This window comes from Thrips palmi, unplaced genomic scaffold, assembly GCF_012932325.1.
Source record: "Thrips palmi isolate BJ-2018 unplaced genomic scaffold, TpBJ-2018v1 HiC_scaffold_1, whole genome shotgun sequence".
NCBI lineage: Eukaryota > Metazoa > Arthropoda > Insecta > Thysanoptera > Thripidae > Thrips > Thrips palmi.
The window spans coordinates 8,085,437-8,106,009 of NW_023144620.1; the positions used below are offsets into that span (position 1 = coordinate 8,085,437).

The 20,573-nt window shown below is 61.2% G+C and overlaps 1 protein-coding gene across 2 annotated transcripts in view; it reads right to left on the reverse strand.

Annotated features, from left to right (window-relative positions):
• Positions 1-20,573, reverse strand: part of LOC117641059 (protein Skeletor, isoforms B/C) — a 49,357-nt gene that overhangs the window by 20,522 nt on the left and 8,262 nt on the right. The gene's annotated exons all lie outside the window — the stretch shown is intronic.

Consider the following 20,573-nt stretch of genomic DNA (forward strand, 5'->3'; position numbering starts at 1 on the left):
GTGCGAGTCGGGCAGAACCACACGGACGTGAGCCTCGGCCAACATCGCCATGCCGCCGTCCTCCTTGCTAGCGCCACACCGCCGGGGGCTTTCTCTCTCTCTCTCTCTCTCTCTCTCTCTCTCTCTCTCTCTCTCTCTCTCTCTCTCTCTCTCTCTCTCTCTCTCTCTCACACACACACACACACACACACACACACACACCACACACAGGGTGACGCGGCAATGGGCGGCGAGCATGGGACGGGGTGCGGCCGTTGTCACGACATCGAGGAAAGGAGATGACACTTTTTGAGGAATAATAATGAAACAAATGATAACGGTGTGCTCGATGGAGGCTTCTTCTCCTTTTTCGAAGAGAAAGGAGACGATAAGGAGCGAGCGAGGCAAGGTCACGCCGACGGCTCCGAGTCGAATTTCCGGCTCATCGAGGATCGTTCTCTTGGAGGGTGTCAAGCCCGACGGACGGACGGACCCACTGGCTTGATGGACTGACTAACAGACGGACGGACAGACAGACAAGCCTGCCAACGCAATGTCGCGCACACCACTAGAAAGTATTACAGGCGATCCATATCGTGGCGTGCGCGGTGCCCCGGCGGCGCGGCGGCGCGGCGTCCCCCTCCCGAAACCTTTTAGCGCCGCGGTGCGGCACGGCACTGCAAGGCACGGCACTGCAAGGCACGGCACTGCAAGGCACGGCACTGCAAGGCACGGCACTGCAAGGCACGACAATAAAGCGACAAAAGCGGCACACGATGACCGCCAACGGAGTAGCACACAGAACGCCGAGCAGTGGGCGAAAAGAAAAATATGTCACTCGGAGAAAAAAAATATCTCATTCAACGAACGTTAATGAAAGCAGATGATCCATCGCGTTTCACAACTGCTGTGATAGCCGAGAGGTTAGAGACGTGGGATCGAGTTACCGCAGGCCGGCGTTCGAATACCAGCGTCACAAAAGTTTTTTCGACTTGCTATCCTAAGGGTGGTGGTTCGAGGCCATGAGAGCGGAGCCGTGTGCAACAGGCCCACATGCCGGAGGTTCGACTCCTAACAAATATTTCCATTTAATTTTACTGCCTCACCTAGTGCGGTTCAAACCCGTAAACGTGAGCCCACTCCGTGCATGGGACATGGTGGTCCAGGGAGTAGAGGCGTCGGTTCTCAGTGCTAGGGTCGGCGGTTCGACTCTCCCAACTTCTTGCGAAATTTTGACCGGGTCGGTCGAGTCCTGTTGCGTCAAGAACCCACCTCACGCCGATCCCCTCATCATGAGCCGTGGTGGCCGAGAGCGTAAAGTCGTGTGATCCCGATGGCGGGGTCCGGGGATCGAATCCCATCATTTCATTACATTTTTCGACCGCCTTCCTCCCAGTGCAACTCAAACCCGTCGTCCAACACGCTGCCAGACGTACAAGCGTGATAGCGTAGTGGTCAGAGTCACATTCACCTGGCCACTCCGCTGTGAGTGTCTAAAAAGCAATCCGCTTCGGCGGGTTGGCCTCGGCACTGGAGCGATGGAGTATTCGATCCATCAATCCAGACCATCCGGTGTGTGGTTGCGGGTGGTGCCTCCTTGATTCGTCGGGGAGGCGATGATAAGTCCTTTGAAGCTGGCCTAAAACGCTGTATGTTCGGTACGGGAGCGCCGGACAGTGGGGGTACCATGGGGTACACAACCAACCCTACGAAAACAAGAAGCTCCCACCAAACCTCTTCTCTGTCTGAGTCTCTCTCTGTCTCTCTGTCGTCTCACTCTACGTCCCGCCCCTCAAAGAGCTTCGTACTGGGTGCTCTCACCCTACTGCCTGAGCTTTGGGGTCCTACTGGGTCCCCCGGCGAACGCTTGGGTCGCTGACGGGATTAACCCCAGGTACCTGATAGCACCGGTTCCCATCCCGAACACCGAAGTAAAGCAGGAGGCCTCCCCATTAAGACTGGGGAGGGGGTGTAGAGTTCAAATTTTTTCTTTTCCCTTTCAAATTTCTCGGTTAATACTCGTTTGGTTTCCTTATACGGGGTAGTGTGCGGGCTCATTCCAAAGATAGTAATTAAAATTGTGTATGAAACAAAATATATAGACCCGAGCGAGGTGGCCGGTGTTGGTACTAGCCGTGCCGAGCTGTATGGCCTGCACCGCCCGCCGCCGAGCCCGAGCTGGCCCGATGAGTGCCTCGGGCCGGGCCGAATCGGGAGGTATTGTTGCGCGATATTCCGCGTTGTGGCAGGCGGGGAGGGATTGTCAATGTTGCGCGCAGGCCGTCGCGAGCGAGGAGGGGGTGCCATTGTTTACGCCCGGTGCCGCTGGCGCTGTACCGAGGAGGGATTGTCGAATTCCGCGCAGGCTGCGCCTCATTGCCAGCCAGCCAGCCACACGCACCAGCCCGCCCCGGCAGCCAGCCCCTATTATATTGTTTAGGATACGCGCTTCGTTTCTGGACTCGAGAGTAAAAGCACGCTGACACCTTCATGTGTATAGTAGTTTTAACTATGTTTCAAGTGTGAAGGCATCATCTGCTAAAAAAACAGAGCCAACGTCAAATGGATTTTTCAAGAACCGATTCTTTTTGGTGGGTTCAAGACGTGTCTTTTTCGTGTTTAAGCTCTGGAGCAACGTCAACAAATCAAAATTATCCTTTTCTTTTCGCGCTGTAAATTTTTGCGTCTCACCTATACGAACGAACTTTGACGCCGATCAAGACTGTGTGTCTCTCTCTCCCCTCGCTCCACCGCTTGGCGGCCGGGCCGAGCGTGGCCGTTTGGCCATATAGCGGGCGGCCACTCGCGGCGCTCTCGGGCCGTGAAAACTCAAGGGCTGAGTCGGGTCGGCCATCCAGCGGGCTGCTGCGTCTCGCTCGCACTCGCGGGACGAGCCGTCGGGCCGCGGCGGTGCGAGAGAGACAGAGCGACGTGGTCCGGGCCGACGCCGACGCCCCGCCCGCCCCAATGAACGTCAGCCGCAGGCACGCTCCCTCGGCCAGCGGTGACAGCGCCGACAGCCCGGCCAGTTCCAGGTCAAGCGTCTGTCCCTCTCTGTCCTTCTCCAAAGCACTGACGAGCGAGGGCAGGCTGGCGCGCTCGGCCGGGGACCGTCCGGAAGCCTCGTGGGATCATTCTGGCAGCGCAAACCTTGACCTCCATGGCCACACCCATCCCCTGGAAGAAGGCTTGCGCCCTGCCCCCGGATCCCGTCTCTCTCTCGTATCGCTGTATCTGTCACACTCGTGGGGCGCCCCGAAGGAGTGCGAGGGAGAGAGAGGCTGGCCCAGGTGCGGCGAGGCCGGGGCTTTATTCACTCTCTAACAGAGACGTGATGAGGACATGATTGCATCCGATCGGAATGGCAGTGGCACGCGGCCAACCCCAGCCGGCATGAATAAAACACGAGCAGGGGGAGAGGGAGAGAGAGAGAGAGAGCAGTGTGGGGCTCGAGAGTCCGCTCCACGCTCACCTTCCTGTGAGATCGGTTTGGGAAGGCCGGGGTTGAGAACCTTGGGGGGTAAGAGACGCCGGGGAAGGGGGTTTTCCAGTGGTGGGCCCTTGCGAGCACCCCAACCCACCCACCCCAAGGCCCACCCGCCTTTAAACCCGAAAGCTCACGGCCTACACAACAATACCGCCACTATTTCGTGCATAGAGAAAAGAAACTCCCGACGGCGGGCACACACAGAAGAAAAGGGCTACACACACAGTTCCATAGTCGCTGTGGTGCTCCTTGGGCCGCGGGCGCCCCCGCACCGCCCACACCGCCCACACCCCCACACAAGCTCTCTCCACCTCCGCACAGTGAGCGAGTGAGGTGTGAAGTCGGTCGGAAGTGACTCGCCTGATTCGCGCCAGTGCCGGCCGAATTCCGTATTCCATATTGTTTCCACCCCCACCCCTCCCCCACAATGCAGCAGGCAGGCTTTCCACACCGCTGCCGCCGTGGCTGCCGCGCCGATGGGGGTGTAAAGTGCTGACAAGGATTGTCCGCTGACTCGATGCGCGGCACGGCGGCGCGGCGGCGCGGCCTCGGGCACGGCCCAGCGCGTGTTCGATTCGCCGGCGTTGTTTTTACTCGGCTCCGGGTTCCCTCCGCGGACCGGCCCGGCCCCGGCCCCGGCCGCCCGGACGGGTTATTGTCAGAGGGATCTCTTTCTCGCCCTTGCCGCCGCCTCCGATTCCTTTGGAGAGGTCCATAAATTAGGGCGTAAAAAAAAGCAGGAGATAAAAGTAAAATAGAGCGCCGGCGCCGCGCGAGCGACGGGTACTGAATAGGAGAAATTTTGCGCTGTCACATCACCAGTGGCGTTTATTTTCGTTTTGTTTGCGTTTTACTGTAGTTGTTCTTCCTCTTCTCATTCTTCTTCTTCTTCTTCTTCTTCTTCTTCTTCTTCTTCTTCTTCTTCTTCTTCTTCTTCTTCTTCTTCTTCTTCTTCTTCTCTTCTTCTTCGTCTTCTTCCGTCCGCGTTAATGAGTTCGTCTGACGGAGCAAGCGCTCTGCGTGGGCCGAGCTGTTGAATGCATGCCTGCCGGAACGGCACTGTAGGTACTGGCAGTCGCAGTGGCCGGCCAGCCTGACGGACAGACGGATAGTCCGACAGTCGGACAGACAGACAGACGGACAGACAGACAGTTTTCGACAGACAGGTGGGGCCGGCCGGCAGCGCCGCGGGCAGTCCGTGCGATCGACCAGGCGACCGCTAGCGCCCAAGGGGACGAAGCAGGGGGGCACCGGAACCGGTTGTGCTCGTAGGCGCTGTTCCGGGGTGGAGGCCTGCATACCCCCCTCGGGGGGGATGTCCTCCTTCACCCTGACTGGCCATACTGCGAGTGGGAGTCGTAGCCGCTTGAGGTTCTTCTCCGCCGGGAAAAAGTGTCACCTTAGTAAGGACGGCCATGTCTCGTTTTGCAGTGCAGGCGGGCATGTGTCGGGCCCGAAATGGCATACGATCATGTGTGGTCTAGCCCTTAATGGTAATGGTAATGGCGGGTAGGCAACCCGGTCGCTCCGGAGGACTCGTGTTGCCTACAGGCGGCACGCCAGGCGGTGGAGCGTGCGAGCGCGTGCGAGCGTTCGTAGTTCCCTCTCTCCCTCTCCCTCCCCCTCTCTGGGGCGGAGGGTGGCCGTGATGAGCAAAAACCTTGATTGCGATATCCAGAGTCCCGCAGTGGCGCAGTCCCAGGCCCCAGGCAGCAGCAGAGACGGTCCAGCCGAGGCGGCCGAGCTGGTCCTACGCAGTCTCGCAGTGTGGGGGCGCTGCCGCGCTCGCGCGAGGTTTGGCGGTGGGGAAGCGCCCCCCCCCCCCCCCCCCGCACCTTTTCGTCGCTGCCGTCATCGCTTTTCCCCTTTCCAAAGCAACTCCATTGAAAGGCTCCTCAGACCGGATCTTCTGGAGTTCCGCCGCGCCTCCCTCGCCGCCTCCCCTCCGGCAACCCGCCCCACCCCGCCCCGCCACACCCCGCCCCGCCCCGCCCCGCCACACCCCGCCCCGTCTCGGCGTCCTCCAGGAGCCCAAATAGGATTGCACTGTAATGGATTGACTTTGCGACAATAACATTACGAGATAAGGGATTTGCCGGGTGGGGTGCCCCGGCGCCTCGGCCACCACGCCGAGGGGGAAAAGAGAAACCGGAGCCGGGTCGCGTTTCAAAATTATCGCCGTGATTCCAAACTAACTCCCCGCCGGGCCGGGCCGCGCCAGCGGGTGCATCGCCCCGCCAGGTAGCACCGCTCCCAACGGGAGCCGTCTCTCTCGCTCTCACGGGGGCGCCGTGGGGGTGCGAGGGAGACAGAGCGCAACCTGCCTGCTGTCCGCCACACGAGGAACGCCGCGCGGGAGGTATTTCCCCGCGGCGCTGGCTTTGGGTTTTAAAATAAAATACCGCCCTCCCTCCCGGTGGCGCTGCTTTACGCGCAGCCACGGCCGGCCGGGCGAGGGGGAGGGGGCGGGGGTGGGGGCAATCCGGTCCAAGGGAAGCGGAGCTGATAGCCGGTGTCGAGTTCACCGGCGGGGCGGCGAGGGGAGGGAGGGGAACACGATACAAATCCAGCCAATTTGCATGCCGAGGCTTCACTTCACGGTGCAGTGAGGCAGCATCCAGCCAGCGAGCCAATGCGATCCATTCCCCGGCGCGTCGAATTCTTTTGATGGATCCGCCGAGTCCGCCTGTCTGACTGTCTGTCTTGCGGTCTTATCCACCGCGGCCAGCAACACCTCTAAACAGTGGCCCTTCTCTCTCACACCCCTGCGGGGCACCCCACGAGTGCGAGAGAGACAGAGCGACGACGACTGCACTGGTCGGAAGCACTGCAGGGAGCAGGCCGTCAGCTCCTCGTCGGCCACCTGCTCCCCTCCCCTCCCGTCCCTCTGGCCGCACCCTCACTCACACGCCCCGGGCCGCCCCGCCCCGCCCCGCCCTCACAGCCGCTATCGCTGCTTTCGCTGCTTGACAACTTGTTGCGCGGATTTGCCGGGATTTGGAGCCCGAGGCAAGCCGGAGGTGCCAAGCAACGCGAAGCAAGGCCCAGCGCGCCGGGCAGCGCGAGGTGCCCAAGGTGTCGCAGCCCGCCGTGTTCAAAGCAGCACCAGCAGCAACAACAAACACAGCAACATCATCAACAACAGCAACAGCCGCAGGAGCAGCAGCCACTGGAGGAATGATGGGTGTGCCGACCAAAGTCACACCCGAAGTAAAAACGACTGGCCATTACACGGAACCCATTATTTTCATTTTTTTTTAAAGGAAAAAGTGGCCGTGCGACGCGCTGCAGGGTCCGCCGCGCCTGCGCCCGAAGCGGCCAACCCGCCGCGCTCTCGCGCGCTGGAACAGCCTGCCTCCCACCCTCACACCCCAAGACACAAGGCAATGAGTTCCGGCTGGGAGCACACTGAAAGCAGGGGCCCACACTGCACCCCGCCGTCCCCCGCCCCGCCCCTACTTTGTTCTCTAATAAACTGCCGCCCGTTCCCTGGCAATATTTCATGAGACATTATCTCGGCGGTAACAAGTATTGGGGCGAGAGCGAGGCGAGGCGAGGCGCCGGCCGGACGGGGGCTGCGTCACCACCGCGTCGGCACCGCGTCGGCACCGCGTCGCCCGGCCGGGGACAAAGCACTCGTTAAGAACTCGTTGGCGGCCGGGGCGGGGCGGGGCGGGGCGGGGCGTTCGTCGAGAACGGGATGTGCTTCCCCCGCTTCCGCGGGCCGTGCCCTTGCCACCGCCTCCCCTCCAGGATATGGCGTATATCCGTTTATCGGCGCTCTCCACGCGGCCCCGCGACGACTGCGCCCTCCTGGACCTGCCGCCCCGCGCTGCCCCGCGCTGCCCCGCGCTGCCCCGACCCCAAGACGGCAATGGTCGACCTCCGCAGATTACGCGCCCCCAGACTGAGAGCAGTTTTCGCCGCTCTCTCTCTCTCGCACCTACACGGGACGCCCTACGAGCGCGAGAGAGACAGAGCGACGGAACCGCTGTTCGGAATCAGTGTGCCGCCACCCCTAAGCCTGATACGGTCCACAGTTTACGGCGGACAGACCGCGCGAGAGAGAAAAAAAGTATCCATTACTCTATTGACAATAATCTTTTTACAGAGATATTTCAGCACCACTTTGCCCACTGCTCCCACGTCCCGAAATAATTAAGACCGCGACATCCAAACCAGCAACCACCAGTGGCGAGGACGGCGAGGACGGCGAGGAGGGCGACGCCTCGGCGGCACACCCGAAGAGGGAGGGCGAGTGGGGGAAGGGGGAGGATGCTCGAGGTAGTTAGCATTCAGTCGGCTCGCGGCAAATTAAATCAGGCATTAATGAATTGATGGGCGCGGCAAGGCGAGTTGGAGCGAGACGGAGAGAGAGGGAGTGGATGTGCGAACAAAGTGGTGGGACGGAGACGCGGTGCAGCGGGTGCTGGCTGTCTGGCCGCGAACCAGCGACCACGCCTGTTGATAATCGATTCCACGATCGATTCTCGTTTTATTGCAGCGGCACGGCGTCGCCGCAAAATACAGTGTCGTGGTTGTTCGGCTCGAGTTACAGTGAAGGGCCATTTAGAGTGGCTGACCGCCAGCTTTCGCACTGCGCACAGTGGGCCAGAAGACCGGTGGAGGCGGCCAAAATTCTAGACGCATTTTGAGCTCCAGAGTCGCTAAACAGGATTCGAACCGAACGTGTGACCCCACCAATGGATTCCTCGTTCGGAGAGCAATCCATTGGCGGGGTCACCCATTCGGTTCGAGTCCGGTTTAACGACTCTGGGGCTCAAAATGCGTCTGGGTTCTCCTCCTCCAGGATCATGTCGGGCGGTGGCTGCGCGCTTTTTCCTCCTTCTGACACTCCCCCCCCCCCCCCCCCGGAGGGATGTGCGAGCCTCCGTGTATTCAGTTCCCCGCGGGCGCGGCTAGGCGCGGCTTAGCGGACTCACGGCCTCCCCGGCGTCCTCCGCGCCACACCCGCCCGCGGCCCGCGGCCCGGCGGCTCGATCAGTGGGTAAATCCCGCCTGAGCACTCCGACGATGCCCCGCGCGTCCACTGTGAGCCTCCCAGCGCGGCGCCAGCGGCGCGCACCAGTGTGCCCACCCCGCCGATTTACAATGTTCACAAGTAGTGCGCTTTCATCTTCTCATATTTTCAGCGTAAAAAAAGAGAGGGGAACTGAAAAAAAATTACCGTAGCGCTTTATTCTCTTTTGAATGCATTTTTTTCTGTTTTTTGTAATCCCCGAAAGAAAGAAAAACAAAGAAAAAGCCGGGCGCTGGAGTGAACGACAGAGAGAAAGAGACGCTGAAATCCTCTTATTTTTCCGCAGCGTTTTCCGCGTTATACATGTGGACCACTGCCCCGTGGCTGTGCTGCGGCACGTTCCAGACCGCCACCGCCCCTCCACTGTGAGGTGGCCGTGCTGGCCGTGCTCGTGCTGGGGGTGCCGAACCATGCCCGTCGCCCGGGACTCCGTATTACCCCGTCCAACCGTGTTTTCCGTCCCTCGTTCTCGTCTGCCTCCAGCAGCACGTCCAGTATGTCCAGACGCACAACCTGAAGCCCCCGGCCTCGGCCCACCCCGCCCCGCCCCGCCCCGCCCCGCCCCGCCCCGCCCCGCCCCGCCCGAAGCCCCGTGCCGGCCGCACCGGCGTTTGCAAGGCTCAGAGCGGCTTAGCTGCGTCTCAGCCGGACGGGCCGGGGAGTCCTCTACGGGACCTTCACCGTTTCAAAGAGAAAGAGAGCCGTGCGTTGCCAGCGTGCGCGCGGCACGGCGCGTGCGGGGCTGGTGCTCGTCACTAGAACTGCAGAATGTGACTTAAAGGGGTCCGGAAGCAAAGGCGGCGGGGCGCGGCGCGCAAGCCACCCCTGCGACCCTGCGCTGCGCTGCGGGCGGCTGGCTTGCTTTTGCGGTTGGTTCGCCTCGGTTCGCCCTGGTTCGCCGCGCCCAGCACAGCTTTGAGCGTGGCTTCTCTCTTTGCCAGTGCGCCGGGCCGGGGTGCGCGCGGTGCACAGGGATATTGTCAGGCCGTCGGGCCGTGAGGCCACCACACCTTTGGGTTACCATGGCAACAATGGTGGCTCGGCGTGGTGCTGCTGGTGGCGGCGACGGCGGCGCGCCGAAAGATATTCTCCGTAATGAAGGGCTCGCCGAGGTGGGGCGGGCGGAGCGCGAAGCCAGGCAAAGCGGCGGGGCGGGGCGGGGCGGGGCTGCAAGTCAAGGGGAGTCTGCGCGAGGGGAGGGGTGTGTTAGAGCGAGAGCGGAGCGGAGCGCTCTGTTTGACATGATATGAAGTGAGCGACCCCTCCACTCCGTTCGCCCCTCTCTCTCTCTCTCTCTCTCTTCTCTCTCTCTCTCTCTCTCTCTCTCTCTCTCTCTCTCGCTCATCCCTGCTCTCTCTCCCTCTCGCTGCCACTCGCCCTTATTTTCAAACTGCAATATTACGGTAGATAGCTTCTTCAGTCGGCCGTCGCGCTTTGGGAAGAAGGTGGCGGTGGCTAGGGGGGGCGGGGTGGGGTGGGGCGGGGCGGGCGGGGCGGGGCGGGCGGGGCGGGGCGGGGCGGGGCGGGGCGGGGCGGGGCGGGGCGGGGCGGGGCGGGGCGGGGCGGGGTGGCCAGACGGCAATATCATGGCCCGGCGGCGGACGCCTCGTCGCGTCGAGGCCCCACTAATTCCACGGGACCGGTGCGGGACCCGTAATTAGAAAGAGAGAGGGCGATCCAACCGGATTAGAAGGAAGAGGAAGAGGCCATGCGCCATGCGACGCGCGGACGGCCGAGACGGGAGCTGTTGATTCGTCAAACTACCCCCTCCCCTCCCCTCGGCCTTGGCCCCGGCGGGCCGCCTGGGCTGCCTCTGCTCGTCCCCGAGGCCCCGAGGAGAGCCACGATTCTATTCGGAGAATTGCTGTCAGGCCGGAGAGGCGTCACGGGGAGACGGCCGCGGGAGAGCCGAGAGCCGAGCGGGGGGCGAAACTGCCTTTGACGTGTGCCTCGGCAGCTACCATTTTTATGTCAGGGAAAGAAAGGGGGTACGATTCTGTGATTCGGGCTGGCGTGGCACCGTGCCCGGCCTGACGGCCTGACGGCCCGACGGGCTGGGTCGGGGCCCCCTGACCCAGCTCTGGCGTCCTGGTGCTCCGGCGCCTGCGGGGTAGGCCGTCCGCTGAGCTGCGACGCAGCGCCGTGCAACGGGACTGCATAGCCGCACGGGGCCCAGTGCAAGTGACAGTGCTGGCGGTGCTGGCCCCGCCTCACTCAGGATGCGAGCCTGTTCCATTGGCCTGGCCATTCCGATTCAGTGCGGTTGCCTCCGGCTGCCAGTGCAGAGACTCGCTTCCAGCATTCAGCGCTGACTTTCCTCGGAGGAAACGGAAGAGGAGACCAAAGTTTGAACACGACTTGAAAACTTCGATAGTTCAGTCAAAACGGCAGAGCGTGATACGGGGTGTGTTGACTTGAACTCGCCCGCCGCCGCGTGGGTGCTGCGGGAGATGAACCACGCCGATCGACCCGGCCGGGCCACGGCGCGACCACGCCACGAGGGCGGCTACCTGGTCGCGTGCGACAAACGTGGCGACACGCGTGCGCTAACAGATTCCGTCACGCCACGGCGCCGCCACGCTATGCCATTAGCGTCGCCACTACTTTAGTTATTATTTTTATTGTTTGATTGCTGTTGTTTTCCCGTCGCAGCCCCGGGAGCAGTAACAAGGGAGGGACGCCCCTGATGCTGACTCCGCGATATGGTAATAATAATTCGCGCCGCCTTCCTGCCTGCCTGCCTGCCTTCCGGAATCGGACACAGAGCTGCTGCGAGGCTTCCGCGCCGTCTGCTACACTGGGCGTCGCCGTCGCCGTCGCCACCCCCTGCCCCTCGCGTGCACGCACCTTTTTGTCAGGGAAATCTCTGGCCGCCGCGGTGGCGACGCCCGGCGACGCCTGCGTGACTTAACGATGTTGCCCCTTTTACGGGCGTATCTCCCAGACAGGGGCTCACGGCCTGTAGCGCCTACGGCGTCAGAAACGCTCAAATTGCAGCGGAACGAACAAAAAAGTTTTCCAGCTTGGAGAAGAAGAGCATGTCGCCAAAGGTTCAGAGAGAAAAATTTTAATCAAAGCACGACGCAAACTTCCAAATAAAAACATTCCGAATCTTTTGATCCTTCAATTTTTAATTTCACTCCTTTTCAGAAATTTCTCCGTGTAATCATTTTCTCCCTCTTTCCGCCACTCGGCGGATTCAATGCCATTTATTATTTCGCCCCGTAATTGGTGGCCGCGATAACCGAGCCGTGCTGCGGTGGCGGCGCCCTTTGGTCCAAACGGACCAAACCCATCCACGACACAGTGGAATCGATTTCCCCCTCGGGGCGTGGCGGGGCGTGGCGGGGCGCGGCGAGCCTGGTGGTGGCCGCGCAGTGGACACCGGCACGGTCCGGCGCGGGGCGGAGGGGAGAGGGGCAGGCACTGCCTCGCACTGCCCCGCCGCCACGCCGCCGCGTACAGAATGGGGCGGCGGTGACTCTGACTCTGTGACTCGGTGGGGCGCCTGGCTTTTCGCGGTGGTCATCCTCGACAAAGGGCTGAAAAGGGGAGCCATGGCGGCGCGCGCTGCCTGCCTGCCTGTCTGCCTGCCCGCCTGCCTGCCTGGCCACACAATTTTCCCGCCCTTTATTCAAAGCCTCGGCCCGCTAATGAGCCGGGCCACGGACGGACCGTCGTTAGTTTTGTCGCGTTACGCGAAGCAACGCTGCAGCCACACTGCGGAAAACCACACAGAAAACGACAAAAAAATTTGTTTCAAAAGTGTTTTAAAAAAATCTCATTCAACGAACGTTAATGAAAGCAGATGATCCATCGCGTTTCACAACTGCTGTGATAGCCGAGAGGTTAGAGACGTGGGATCGAGTTACCGCAGGCCGGCGTTCGAATACCAGCGTCACAAAAGTTTTTTCGACTTGCTATCCTAAGGGTGGTGGTTCGAGGCCATGAGAGCGGAGCCGTGTGCAACAGGCCCACATGCCGGAGGTTCGACTCCTAACAAATATTTCAATTTAATTTTACTGCCTCACCCAGTGCGGTTCAAATCCGTAAACGTGAGCCCACTCCGAGCATGGGACGTGGTGGTCCAGGGAGTAGAGGCCTCGGTTCTCAGTGCTAGGGTCGGCGGTTCGACTCTCCCAACTTCTTGCGAAATTTTGACCGGGTCGGTCGAGTCCTGTTGCGTCAAGAACCCACCTCACGCCGATCCCCTCATCATGGGCCGTGGTGGCCGAGAGCGTAAAGTCGTGTGATCCCGATGGCGGGGTCCGGGGATCGAATCCCATCATTTCATTACATTTTTCGACCGCCTTCCTCCCAGTGCAACTCAAACCCGTCGTCCAACACGCTGCCAGACGTACAAGCGTGATAGCGTAGTGGTCAGAGTCACATTCACCTGGCCACTCCGCTGTGGGTGTCTAAAAAGCAATCCGCTTCGGCGGGTTGGCCTCGGCACTGGAGCGATGGAGTATTTGATCCATCAATCCAGACCATCCGGTGTGTGGTTGCGGGTGGTGCCTCCTTGATTCGTCGGGGAGGCGATGATAAGTCCTTTGAAGCTGGCCTAAAACGCTGTATGTTCGGTACGGGAGCGCCGGACAGTGGGGGTACCATGGGGTACACAACCAACCCTACGAAAACAAGAAGCTCCCACCAAACCTCTTCTCTGTCTGAGTCTCTCTCTGTCTCTCTGTCGTCTCACTCTACGTCCCGCCCCTCAAAGAGCTTCGTACTGGGTGCTCTCACCCTACTGCCTGAGCTTTGGGGTCCTACTGGGTCCCCCGGCGAACGCTTGGGTCGCTGACGGGATTAACCCCAGGTACCTGATAGCACCGGTTCCCATCCCGAACACCGAAGTAAAGCAGGAGGCCTCCCCATTAAGACTGGGGAGGGGGTGTAGAGTTCAAATTTTTTTCTTTTCCCTTTCAAATTTCTCGGTTAATACTCGTTTGGTTTCCTTATACGGGGTAGTATGCGGGCTCATTCCAGACACCTTCATGTGTATAGTAGTTTTAAGTATGTTTCAAGTGTGAAGGTATCATCTGCTAAAAAAAGGCTGGTACAGCCGCGCTGTCCGTGGCCGTACCAGCCTCCCTTCCCTTCCCTTCGCGGTTCTCTCCTGTTGGCTTGACGCCGCTCGCCGGGCACCCCGCGTCCTAAATGCTGATGAGATCAAATCTCGGCGAGACATCTACGATCCCTTCCTCCTTCGCCTCCTCCTCCTCCTTCGCGACTCGAGGCGCCTCTCTCGCGATCATCGATTCGGGAAGTGATTCCACCGTGACGCCGCGCAGCCTCCCCAACGAGACGACGGCCTCGGCGGCCAGCCCTCCACCGCCGCGTGGACGCGTGCCGCGCCGCCCGGGCCGACCGCCGCGCGTCCTCGGCCTCGGCGTCGTTCGCTTGATGGACAGCGCCACCACCGTGACGAGCACGCCGAAATGGCTTTCTTATTCGGACGAAGGGGCGACCCTGTGGGTCCGACGTCAGTTCCGAGTCACGGGATGACGGCCTGCCCGCCGCGGGCCGTGCGAAACTCGAGAAGGAGTCCAGAAGACAACTACGAGGAAGACGGCAGCGGGTAGCGGGTTCCGCCCCCAGGACGTGGCGCAGCAACCCCGACTGGGCCTCTCGGCTTCACCGCCTCGGTCGCCGTCCCGGTGCACGCGACCGATGCCAGCGGAGGGGAGTTGTTCGCGGGGTGAGAAATAGGCACTCTTCGGGAGGGCTTTCAGCGGGACCACTCCGAACACTGCTTTCGCCGCTCTGTCCATCTCGCTCTCTCGGGGCGTTCCGCAGGCCGCAGGGGGTGCGAGAGAGAGAGAGAGAGAGAGAGAGAGAGAGAGAGAGAGAGAGAGAGAGAGAGAGAGAGAGAGAGAGAGAGAGAGGAGAGAGAGAGGGGAGAAGGAGAGAGAGAGAGAGAGAGAGAGAGAGAGAGAGAGAGAGACGCACTGGGTGGGAAAGCCGCAGGAATCCCCTCCCCGCCGTGAAGGCCGTGACGGCCGCCGACGGCGGTCCAGACAATGCCCGCTCACTCCGGCCGCACTTCATCCAGCGCCTCATCCTAGCCGGAATAATTTCTGGCGCGGCCCGGGCCGTATGTGGGGGCTTATCTCATTCGCTTGAACGGAGCCGGGAAGGGCGGGGCAGGGGCGGGGCAGGGAGGCGGTGAAGAGGGGGAGGGCGGCGACGCGGGCCAGCGAGGCCAGCGGGGCCAGGGGTTGAGGTGATATCCGTCTTTCTTGGCGAACCTGACCCCTTGCTCCGCCGCTCCACAGTGGGCCAGAAGACCGGTGGAGGCGGCCAAAACTCTAGACGCGTTTTGAGCTCCAAAGTCGCTAAATGGGACTCCAGAGTCGCTAAACGAATCTCGAACCGAACGTGTGACCCCACCAATGGATTCCTCGTTCGAAGAGCAATCCATTGGTGGGGTCACACGTCCGGTTCGAGTCCCATTTAGCGACTCTGGAGCTTAAAACGCGTCTGGAGTTTTGACCGCCTCCACAGGCTTCTGGCCCACTGTGCGCTCCGCCCCGCCCTACCCTGTGGCTGGCCGCTGGCCGAGGGCCGCTCCTTGGCGGCGTGGAGCGGAGACACGGGGGTGAAGGTTGACGCCGTCGTTGTGCGGTTGTGCGGCGATAGTGACTCTGGGGTGGCGCCCCGCCCGGCCCGGCCCGGCCCGGCCCGGCGCGCGGACGTGGACATTCGATCCGGGGTATGGCCTCCCCGATTGGGCCGGTGACAGGGGACCGAGGAGCACCACGAGCACCACGAGCAGCCCGAGCAGCCCGCAGAGACCAGTTCGGTGGAGTCGCACGGTCAATGGGACGGCCCACTGGGGCTCGAGCTGCTGCGAAAAAGGTTCTGTTTCGCCCTGCCAACGGGGACGGGGAGGGGAAGGGACGCAAAGATCGGCAAAGATGGAATGTTGTTTTTTACGGTGTACTTTCTCATTAATAGACGGCGTCGGTTAAGTTGAAGCCCAATTCCACAGGACTCTGCTTTGCTGTACGCGGCGCCGTGGAGGCCTCGGTGGAGGCTGACTGGAGCGCCGTGGAGGCGGGCAGCCCAAACGGCACTCCGAGGCGGTGGAGGGGGGGGACTGCGGCAGGGCGCCGCGTGCAGTGTGGGGCCGTGTGAGCAAGCTGCTCAATGCGCAGAAAAATGCGACAGGAGAAGGAGAGTAGGGCCAGACTGGCAAGGTAGATCTTCGTGTTTCACGTCGACAACGCGTCAAAGTATTTATCGCAACGGACGGATAGTTCATTTGAATTCACAGCTTAAGCTACGGAGACCGCCAGAAACAAATAAAGGAAAGAGATGCTGCCGGTCCTCGATGTGTACTGCCTCGTTCGCAACAGTGTCCCTCCAGCCGCGCCAATGCATTGAATACAATGCGGCATAAGGCATCGGCGCACATCACGTTGCGGTACCGCTACGCCACGCCACGCCACGCCACGCCACGCGTGTCACGAAGCGCGGGCATCGCGCATCGCGGCCGAGCGATTCAGGCGAGGCGGCGTTTCGTCGCCCTGTCTCTGTCGCACTCATGGAGCTTAGGGTGCGAGCGAGATAGACAGGCAGTGCCGCGGGGTCCAGAGCCACCCCGGCGCATTGCCAAGACGCTGGAGGGAAGATCACATCGGCTGCATATACACGTCGCTGCGGCTAATCGTAATGAGCATTGCAACATCACCAACAACAACAGCAGCGGTAACAACAAAAACAACAATTCAACAATCGAAAAAACAGCTTCGATGGCGGGGAAACCGCACATGCAGCCGAGTAAGGAAGAGGGTCTCATTAAGTGCACTTGGCCGTGAATGGAGCATCATCTGTCAGGTGGGAAGGGGGAAGTGCAGTCAGGAGAGTCATCCGAAGGAGCCGCGGAAGCTAGCGAACACCGCGAAGCGGGAGAAAGCTCGGTAGGTGGGCCGAACTCGGCCCAACCAGCCACAGTGATTGTAGAATGTTGCTTTATCCCTTCCTCAGCCCGCGTGCGGCTGCACACACACGCACGCGCGCACGCACAGGCGCACAGACAGACACACACACACACACACACACACACACACACACACACACACACACACCCACCGACGGCGCGATGCTTTGCATTTGCTCCAGAAACAAGCGTGCGGCCAACAATGCAGGCGGCGCCCTTCCCTCCAAATTGCAGTCCTTTGGCGAAGTGCATAGGCGGCGGACCGCGAGAGAGCCGCGCGCTGCGTGCCCACCATCGCGCCGTGTGGTCCTCTCTCTCTCTCTCTCTCTCTCTCTCTCTCTCTCTCTCTCTCTCTCTCTCTCTCTGTCTGTCTCTCTCTCTCCGGTCTTTACTGGAATATCGTTTACTGGGCGACTGCTGGTACTGCTGGGCTGACTTGCACTGTGTAAAGCAATGCGCCGAACGGGGCCCGCCCCGCCCCGCCCCGCCCCGCCGACACGGACTTCAATTACATCCCGGCAATGAAGATAATCGCGTCGGACCACAGAAGCACACGGCGGCGGCGCGTCCCGGCCGGACAGTCCGCGGCCACGGCACTGCACTCCACACCGCCGAGTCCGGCCTGGAACCTCCAGGCAGCCTCCAGGCAGCCTCCAGGCAGCCTCCAGGCAGCCTCCAGGCAGCCTCCAGGCAGCCTCCAGGCAGCCTCCAGGCAAAGCCTCCAGGCCTCCCCAGGTGCTGGTAAGGCATCCGTCGCTGCCACATCGCCCGCCTCGACGCCGCATGCAAATTTCGCGTTCACATTGCCCACGCATTGTGCGCGCTCTACAAGGAATTTCGTCTCTCCAGGTCGTTCCCCGTCTCTCTCGCTCCTCCGGGGAACGCCCCACGACGGCGAGAGAGAGAGAGAGAGAGAGAGAGAGAGAGAGAGAGAGAGAGAGAGAGAGAGAGAGAGAGAGAGAGAGAGAGAGAGAGAGAGAGAGAGAGAGAGAGATGCCGCTCCGCCGCGTTCCCCGCGCTCGTTCAACGAGTCCATCGCGGTGGAAGAAACCTCACGCCATCCTTGGATGCTGCTGTAAGAGCGCCTCGCCGTCGGTGGGCTGGCTGGCTGGCTGGCTGGAGCTTTTCAAAATCGGCCACATCGCGGGCCTTGGGGGCCTCGGGGGAGCGCGTCGCGGTGCGCGTCCTTGGCGGCCACGTTCGCCACGGACCAGCGCGGCGCCGGCCACTTACCGGAGGATCGCGCAGCACCACGAGAAGTAGGTCACGGCGGAGGACTCACCTGCAACGAGAGGAACAACATTGAAACAGCGTTCGCTCGGCTCAGACTGTACCTTCGCTACACGCGTGCGTCCCTTCCCCCGATTCGGAGAGTGCGCCGCCGCCCCGCCGCAGTTCCTCTTCCTTGACATTTGGACTCGGACGCGACGCAGCGCGCGCAGCGCCTGGCTCCGGGTACACTCGCACCCAAAACGTCCTCGCGCCCCCACAGTGCAGTGGCGCGGCTTGCACCGCCAACAGACTCGCAGCCCGGCCGCTCGAAGAAAGCCCGCTCCGCGCTACACCCGGTGCAGTGATACTCCCTCTTCCTCGGCCACACAAAAAGCGGAGGAACAAAAAAAGCAACTCTATTGGCTTGATTGGGGGCGGGGCGGGGCGGGGCGGGGTGGGGCGTTCCGGACCGGGATGGCTGCAGCTTCCGCGGGCTGCGTTGTGTGTGCGTTTGTTTTTTTCCAGTGGCGTGGCGGGCCGGGCTGGATATAGTTCAGTACCTGTAGCCTCCAGGCGAGGGCATCATTTGTCAAGCGGGAAGCTCGTTCCGAGGCGTCCTTTCGCCAATCCGTCTCTGTCGCACTCGTGGGGCGTCCCGTGGGGGTGCGAGAGAGACGGAGCGACGCTGCTTCGACGGCCCTCTTCAAGGAGTGGCCCAGGAGGGCGGCCGCTCGGAACGATTCGGACATCCAAAATAACGTCGTTTCTCTCCGCGTCCCTGCAGCCCTTCAAGTCCCTCCAGGTCCATACACGCAAAGGCGGAGGAGAAAGCCGGTAAAAAGGCGACTGATGGAATGGAGCTGTTGGCATTGTCTGGGGCGCGGCGTGGTCTACGGGGCCCCGTGTGTGATCCCCCCTGCCGAGCAGCGCCGTTAGCAAACCAGTCTAGCGGCGCACTCCCGAAACAGCCAAATTATTTCATGCTGGAAACATTATCATTTTCAATTTGGCCGTTTGAGTGTGTGAGTGGTGGCGAAGATGCGGAGGCACGGCGCGGCGCCCCTGACCCCGAGTGCGAACCGGGAGACTGGGAGGCCCCCGCGGGCAGCGAGGGGAGGTGGCCGCTTTTGTACCGTTTGCGTTCCTCACTCATCCCTATTCATGAGGATGCTGAGCGATGCGTTCAACTCGTTGCCGCTCCGCCCCGCCCCCGGCGGCAGCGCAGTGCGCAGTCTAGCTTCCACACCGCTGTGAAAAATGCCGTGGCCGAGTGGTCAGCGGCACTGAGTGTTAAGCCCAAGGGTCCGGGTTCAAATCCTACCCCCTCTTCTTTTTTCCCCTCTTCAAAAATGCATTTCTTTTTGCAACGTTATTGGCCCCTTCTCCCTCCAGACGCGACGCGGCCCAAACCCCGCAGAGTAAGCGGCAGAACAGAAATCCGATTTGCCGATAGAGTGTTGTCAGGCACCATTCAATGGCAGTGTCGCGGCAGCGGATGATGCCTCAACAAGGCGAGGCCGATGGCGGAGGGCGCGGCCGTGTTTACTGATCATCGCAAAGCGTCGCAAGGCGCGAACCCTTTCAGGCCTTTTCAGTCGTCGCCACACTGTAAACGGCTTGTTGTCGGCCGGCACACTCGGAAAAGAAAAGTCCGATCTTGAAAGCGAAACCGCGACTTGTCCACGGCGGCCTGCACCTGGTCGTCGAGCCTAATTGCTTTTTTTTCTGCACCTGCCTCGCTGCGTGTGGCCTCGCAGTGTGGTGGTGCGCTACTCGCGGCGAAAGGTGTTGATGAGTCACTCATTAATTAATTCGACGATGTGGGTCAGTACGCCGCGGCCTGGCCGGCCTGCCTACGGAGGTTCCCCTGCTCCTGGACCGCCGGCCTCCAGTTGCCTCCAGTGCCCCGCGCCGTTCAGCGAGCCGGCTGAACTTGGAGCACCCAGTCTAGTCCCGGACAGCCTATCCAGGCCAAGCGCGAGAGGAAATGCCGGCAGAAAACTCTATAATTGAAAAGTGCAGTCGAGACCGCGAGTTTGCAGGTTGGCCGAGGCAGACCCGATGGTGCAGTGTCGTACGTGAATCCCCGCCGCCTTTGTGGCCGGACAGTCCAGCCAGCGCTGGAGGCAAGCTGGAGGCAAGCTAGAGGCAGGCTGGAGGCAAGCTGGAGGCAAGCTGGAGGCAAGCTGGGGGCAAGCTGGAGGCAAGCTGGAGGCAAGCTGGAGGCAAGCTAGAGGCAGGCTGGAGGCAAGCTGGAGGCAAGCTGGAGGCAAGCTCGAGGCAAGCTGGAGGCAAGCTCGAGGCAAGCTGGAGGCAAGCTGGAGGCAAGCTGGAGGCAAGCTTGGAGGCAAGCTGGAGGCAAGCTGGAGGGCCCTGGAGGGTCCAGCGACAGGATGTCGGTGCGCCTGTTTTGTTGGGCACTTCAGCAGCGCTCGCATTTTCATTGCGCTTTATGTTACGGCATACGACACGCTAATAAAGCTTTTCCCCTCCACGGCCACACACACACACACACACACACAGACACAGAGAGAGAGAGAGAGAGAGAGAGAGAGAGAGAGAGAGAGAGAGAGAGAGAGAGAGAGAGAGAGAGAGACAGAGAGAGAAAGAGAGAGAGAGAGAGAGAGTCGCGTACGGTCGAGGAAAAGGACGAAAACAGGACACGTCTTTTTCTTCTTTTTCTTATGCCGCTGACGCAACCATGGTGGGTTCGAATTTCTATCCAAGTTGGTGCGGAAAAACAGACGAATAAACTGAAGCATGGCGGTTATCACGCAACGCGCTCCGTCTCGCTCGCACGCCGAAGTACCCTCCCGTCCTCTCGAACTGCGGCCGATGCCGCGGCTTCGAGTGTTTGTGGCGGGGGGGGGGGGAGGGGCTCGCCCAAGTTAAACCCTGTGAGGGGCTGG